The sequence below is a fragment of the Convolutriloba macropyga genome, unplaced genomic scaffold (genome assembly GCF_964194025.1).
Source record: "Convolutriloba macropyga unplaced genomic scaffold, txConMacr16.3 SCAFFOLD_1914, whole genome shotgun sequence".
Classification (NCBI taxonomy): Eukaryota; Metazoa; Xenacoelomorpha; order Acoela; family Convolutidae; genus Convolutriloba; species Convolutriloba macropyga.
The window spans coordinates 8505-15519 of NW_027451530.1; positions in this window are offsets into that span (position 1 = coordinate 8505).

The window sequence follows — 7015 nt, forward strand, 5'->3', positions numbered from 1 at the left end:
CCCCCTCACTCTTACACCATTTTACCCCCCTTGGCAGCCCAACTCTTACATCACTTTACCCCCTCTGAACAAATTACCCCCTCACTCTTACACCATTTTACCCCCCTTGACAGCCCAACTCTTACCTCATTTTACCCCCTCTGGACAAATTAACCCCTCACTCTTACACCATTTTACCCCCCTTGGCAGCCCTACTCTTACATCTTTTTATCTCCTCTGAACAAATTACCCCCTCACTCTTACGCCATTTTACCCCCCTTGGCAGCCCAACTCTTACATCATTTTACTCCTCTGAACAAATTACCCCCTCACTCTTACATCATTTTACCCCCCTTGGCAGCCCAACTCTTACATCACTTTACCCCCTCTGAACAAATTACCCCCTCACTCTTACACCATTATACCCCCCTTGACAGCCCAACTCTTACCTCATTTTACCCCCTCTGGACAAATTAACCCCTCACTCTTACACCATTTTACCCCCCTTGGCAGCCCTACTCTTACATCTTTTTATCCCCTCTGAACAAATTACCCCCTCACTCTTACACCATTTTACCCCCCTTGGCAGCCCAACTCTTACATCATTTTACCCCTCTGAACAAATTACCCCCTCACTCTTACACCATTTTACCCCCCTTGGCATCCCAACTCTTACCTCATTTTACCCCCTCTGAACAAATTACCCCCTCACTCTTACACCATTTTACCCCCCTTGGCAGCCCAACTCTTACCTCATTTTACCCCTCTGGACAAATTACCCCCTCACTCTTACACCATTTTACCCCCCTTGACAGCCCAACTCTTACCTCATTTGACCCCCTCTGGACAAATTACCCCCTCACTCTTACACCAATTTACCCCCCTTGGCAGCCCAACTCTTGCCTCATTTTACCACCTCTGGACAAATTACCCCCTCACTCTTACACCATTTTAACCCCCTTGGCAGGCCAACTCTTCAATCATTTAACCCCCTCTGACCAAATTACCACCTCACTCTTATACCCTTTTACCCCCCTGGGCAGCCCAACTCTTACATCATTTTACCCCCTCTGAACAAATTACCCCCTCACGCTTACACCATTTTACCCCCCTTGGCAGCCCAACTCTTCCATCATTTTACCCCCTCTGATCAAATTACCCCCTGACTCTTACACCATTTTACCCCCCTTGGCAGCCCAAATCTTACATCACTTTACCCCCTCTGAACAAATTACCCCCTCACTCTTACACCATTTTACCCCTCTGGGCAGCCCAACTCTTACCTCATTTAACCCCCTCTGAACAAATTACCACCTCACTCTTATACCCTTTTACCCCCTTGGCAGCCCAACTCTTACATCATTTTACCCCCTCTGAACAAATTACCCCCTCACGCTTACACCATTTCACCCCCCTTGGCAGCCCAACTCTTCCATCATTTTACCCCCTCTGATCAAATTACCCCCTCACTCTTACACCATTTTACCCCCCTTGGCAGCCCAACTCTTACATCACTTTACCCTCTCTGAACAAATTACCCCCTCACTCTTACACCATTTTACCCCCCTGGGCAGCTCAACTCTTACCTCATTTTAACCCCTCTGGACAAATTACCCCCTCACTCTTACACAACTATACACCCCTTGGCAGCCCAATTCTTACATCATTTTACCCCTCTGGACAAATTACCCCCTCACTCTTACACCATTTTACCCCCCTTGGCAGCCCAACTCTTACCTCATTTTACCCCCTCTGGACAAATTAACCCCTCACTCTTACACCATTTTACCCCCCTTGGCAGCCCTACTCTTACATCATTTTATCCCCTCTGAACAAATTACCCCCTCACTCTTACACCATTTTACCCCCCTTGGCAGCCCAACTCTCACATCATTTTACCCCTCTGAATAAATTACCCCCTCACTCTTACACCATTTTACCCCCCTTGGCATCCCAACTCTTACCTCATTTTACCCCCTCTGAACAAATTACCTCCTCACTCTTACAACATTTTACCCCCCTTGGCAGCCCAACTCTTACCTCATTTTAGCCCTCTGGACAAATTACCCCCTCACTCTTACACCATTTTACCCCCCTTGACAGCCCAACTCTTACCTCATTTGACCCCCTCTGGACAAATTACCCCCTCACTCTTACACCATTTTACCCCCCTTGGCAGCCCAACTCTTGCCTCATTTTACCCCCTCTGGACAAATTACCCTCTCACTCTTACACAATTTGACCCCCTTCTCAGCCCAATTCTTACATCACTTTACCCCTCTGAACAAATTACCCCCTCACTCTTACACCATTTTACCCCCCTTGGCAGCCCAACTCTCACCTCAATTTCACCCCTCCTCCCATTGCAGCCCATTGCAGCCCACTCTTACATGGCAATTTCATTCATGGGCGGTAATTCCTTAAAAGTCCTCCCATTGCAGCCCATTGCAGCCCACTCTTACATGACAATTTCAGTCCCGTGGGGTAATTCCTAAAAAACTCCTCCCATTGCAGCCCATTGCAGCCCCTTCTTACATGGCAATTTCAGTCAGGGGGGTATTTCCTTAAAAGTCCTCCCATTGCAGTCCATTGCAGCCCACTCTTACATGGCAATTTCAGTCAGGGGGGGGGGGGGGTAACTCCTTAAAAGTCCTCTCATTGCAGCCCATTGCAGCCCACTCTTAAATGGCAATTTTATTCAGGGGGGGGGGTAATTCCTTAAAAGTCCTCCCATTGCAGCCCATTGCAGCCCACTCTTACATGACAATTTCAGTCAGGGGGGTAATTCCTTAAAAGTCCTCCCATTGCAGTCCATTGCAGCCCACTCTTACATGACAATGTCAGTCAGGGGGGGTAATTCCATAAAAGTCCTCTCATTGCAGCCCATTGCAGCCCACTCTTACTTGGCAATTTCATTCAGGGGGTAATTCCTTAAAATTCCTCCAATTGCAGCCCATTGCAGCCCACTCTTACATGACAATTTCAGTCATGGGGTTAATTCTTTAAAAGTCCTCCCATTGCAGCCCATTGCAGCCCACTCTTACATGGCAATTTCAGTCAGGAGGTAATTCCTTAAAAGTCCTCCCATTGCAGCCCATTGCAGCCCACTCTTACATGACAATTTCAGTCATGGGGTTAATTCCTGAAAAGTCCTCCCATTGCAGCCGATTGCAGCCCACTCTTACATGACAATTTCAGTTATGGGGGGTAATTCCTGAAAACTCCTCCCATTGCAGCCCATTGCAGCCCACTCTTACATGACAATTTCAGTCAGGGGGTAATTCCTGAAAAGTCCTCCTGTTGCAGCCCATTGCAGCCCACTCTTACATAGCAATTTCAGTCATGGGGGTAATTCTTTAAAAGTCCTCCCATTGCAGCCCATTGCAGCCCACTCTTACATGACAATTTCAGTTATGGGGGGTAATTCCTGAAAACTCCTCTCATTGCAGCCCATTGCAGCCCACACTTACATGGCAATTTCAGTCAGGGGGGGTAATTCCTGAAAAGTCCTCCCGTTGCAGCCCATTGCAGCCCACTCTTACATGGCAATTTCAGTCATGGGGGTAATTCTCTAAAAGTCCTCCCATTGCAGCCCATTGCAGCCCACTCTTACATGGCAATTTCAGTCAGGGGGGTAATTCCTTAAAAGTCCTCCCATTGCAGCCCATTGCAGCCCACTCTTACATGACAATTTCAGTCATGGGGGTAATTCCTGAAAAGTCCTCCCATTGCAGCCGATTGCAGCCCACTCTTACATGACAATTTCAGTTATGGGGGGTAATTCCTGAAAACTCCTCCCATTGCAGCCCATTGCAGCCCACTCTTACATGACAATTTCAGTCAGGGGGTAATTCCTGAAAAGTCCTCCTGTTGCAGCCCATTGCAGCCCACTCTTACATGGCAATTTCAGTCATGGGGGTAATTCTTTAAAAGTCCTCCCATTGCAGCCCATTGCAGCCCACTCTTACATGACAATTTCAGTTATGGGGGGTAATTCCTGAAAAGTCCTCCCGTTGCAGCCCATTGCAGCCCACTCTTACATGGCAATTTCAGTCATGGGGGTAATTCTCTAAAAGTCCTCCCATTGCAGCCCATTGCAGCCCACTCTTACATGACAATTTCAGTCATGGGGGTAATTCCTGAAAAGTCCTCCCATTGCAGCCGATTGCAGCCCACTCTTACATGACAATTTCAGTTATGGGGGGTAATTCCTGAAAACTCCTCCCATTGCAGCCCATTGCAGCCCACTCTTACATGACAATTTCAGTCAGGGGGTAATTCCTGAAAAGTCCTCCTGTTGCAGCCCATTGCAGCCCACTCTTAAATGGCAATTTCAGTCATGGGGGTAATTCTTTAAAAGTCCTCCCATTGCAGCCCATTGCAGCCCACTCTTACATGACAATTTCAGTTATGGGGGGTAATTCCTGAAAACTCCTCTCATTGCAGCCCATTGCAGCCCACACTTACATGGCAATTTCAGTCAGGGGGGGTAATTCCTGAAAAGTCCTCCCGTTGCAGCCCATTGCAGCCCACTCTTACATGGCAATTTCAGTCATGGGGGTAATTCTCTAAAAGTCCTCCCATTGCAGCCCATTGCAGCCCACTCTTACATGGCAATTTCAGTCAGGGGGGTAATTCCTTAAAAGCCCTCCCATTGCAGCCCAATTCTTACATCATTTTACCCCCTCTGAACAAATTACCCCCACACTCTTACATCAATTTACCCCCCATAGACAAATTACCCCCCATTCTTACATCAAAATGGGAGGATTTTAGGGAGGACATTCGACCCGGGCAATTATTGTCGTTGTTTACTTGGAAGGGTAAACAAGCAACGAAATATGCCTCGAGGGGGAAAAATGTACGGAGGAGATATGCACTGAGGGATATCATGACACCCAGTATTATTTTCTCATGTTCAAAGCAAACATCGCAGATATTGTATTCATACTTGGTCGAGGCGTCTCAACCAGTGATTACCTAGGTCGAAGCAACTGTTATTTCCAGACCGCATTAGAGGAATTGTTTCTAAGTGTCCAGACCGCCCCAAATTGAAAAATCTTGTGTACAGACTTCTGTGTGTTCATGTTAATTCAGAGCTTCGTTTGCTCTCATTTTGTAATTTTATGCTCAGTTTAGCGCCTACATCAGACTTCTTGTGATCATGTACAGACTTTCGTACTTTCATGTCCAGACTTTCGTGCGTTCTTCTTCAGATTTTTGCGCGTTCATGTCCAGATTTTTGTGCGTTCATGTCCAGACTTTTGTGCGTTCATGTCAACTTTTGTGCGTTCATGTTCAACTTTTCGTGCGTTTTTTTTCAGACTATCTAATTGCGAACACACGGCGACCCCCTCGTCAGCTCATCTTTGGTATATCTAATGTAATTGATGTAGTGCTATACGTTATATGAGGCGAACGCAAAGGAAGCCGAAGTAAAAGTACACCGACAGAAAAGCAAGCCGAAAGTTATGTAATAGTTATGTAATCTATCAGAAAAATACATTGTTAGCTGTTACAATCAATACTGCGCGTAGTATTATAGTGCATAATGTATTCCAATGTACCAAAGAAACAAAATACGTTAATTTTTAGATATCTAGTGGGTACGGGCCTCAGCGGACCTCTGTCCATGGCCATGTCTTTCATCCGCTGTGGGATGTAATCCGGAAATCGCGGGCCGGTTATCGCGGCAAAGCCGCGTAGGCCGCCCACTGGCCCGCCAGGGGCAACTTAAAATACGGGGATCTCAAAATTTTTGCGCTTTGTTGACCTCATTTTCAAAATTCGGCTTGCTTGCCTATCGGCTTGCTTGACCACCACCGTTATATAACGGTAGGATAGCCCCTATCTTATTGGTCAAATAACGTCTACTTGCAGGTCAATTACAGCATTTATACTAAAAATGGAGTTTACTTTCGAGGGCTGGGGAGAGACTCAGGAGCTAAATAAACGTTGAGCGTCAAAAATTTGAAAAAAATATACTTCAACTTAATCAATCGGAAAATAAAAACTTCAATTTTATTGACAGTGTTACGTAGTAAATGGACAAATTTTAGCCAATCAGAATCGGGTATTTCTAAATAACAAATAGGCATATAAACCGTTCCAAATAAGATTTAAATACGTTCTAATATACGTAGAAAGTTCCGAAAAAGTTCATTTAATCTAATTTTAAGTAAATACAACTACTATATGTATCGATTAAGCTAGTTTTTGGCTGAATGATTTTAGGGTTTCTAGACAATTGATGAATGAAAACGAACTGATTTGACGTAAACGACATCAGACGAAAAAACCTGTTAAATGAGCATCAAAAAATCTTGCCGTCTAAGTTTCATTTGTTGTCTTGATCATATTAATGCTAATACGTTGCTTTATATATGCTTAAACATTGCTTACACGTTGCTATCATAGATAAGGCTTACACGTTGCTATCATGAATAAGACTTACACGTTGCTATATAATCTGAATTGAACAATCGAACTACAGTTTTTTACTGAGTTTATAGACACATCCATTGTTGGTCTTTGCACATGATGTTTCTTTTGAACCATCCAAATGTCAGCTGGTTTTCAATCTCTTCAGACGTGAAAAATTGAGGTTCCAATCCGGGCTGAGGTGGAAAAACGAATGACACGTCAGGACCTAAAATAAATTATTAAAAAACTGCACGAATTTCAGCTGAATAATGTCGTCAAAGCCAGGTTAAACTTAATTGACCCGAACTGACTTTATCAGTTTTTTTTTGTTGTCGCTAATGTGGGCGGGGGTTTATATGATTTATACCTACAAAGCGGGTAAGGGAGATCTTTAATGTAAAAGATTAATTTGTTTTTGCTTTACATTTTGTAATGCCAGAAACTTTGAAACATTATATCCGCACTTTAGCTGGAATAATTGAAATTTAATTATATTTAAAATTTTAGTCTGTCAATCATTACTGTCCACTTCAAAGCATTCAAGGAAAACAAATTCACGCAAATTTGCACGCGATTTCAAGTAGAGATCACTGCTTATGTTTATGCATGCGTT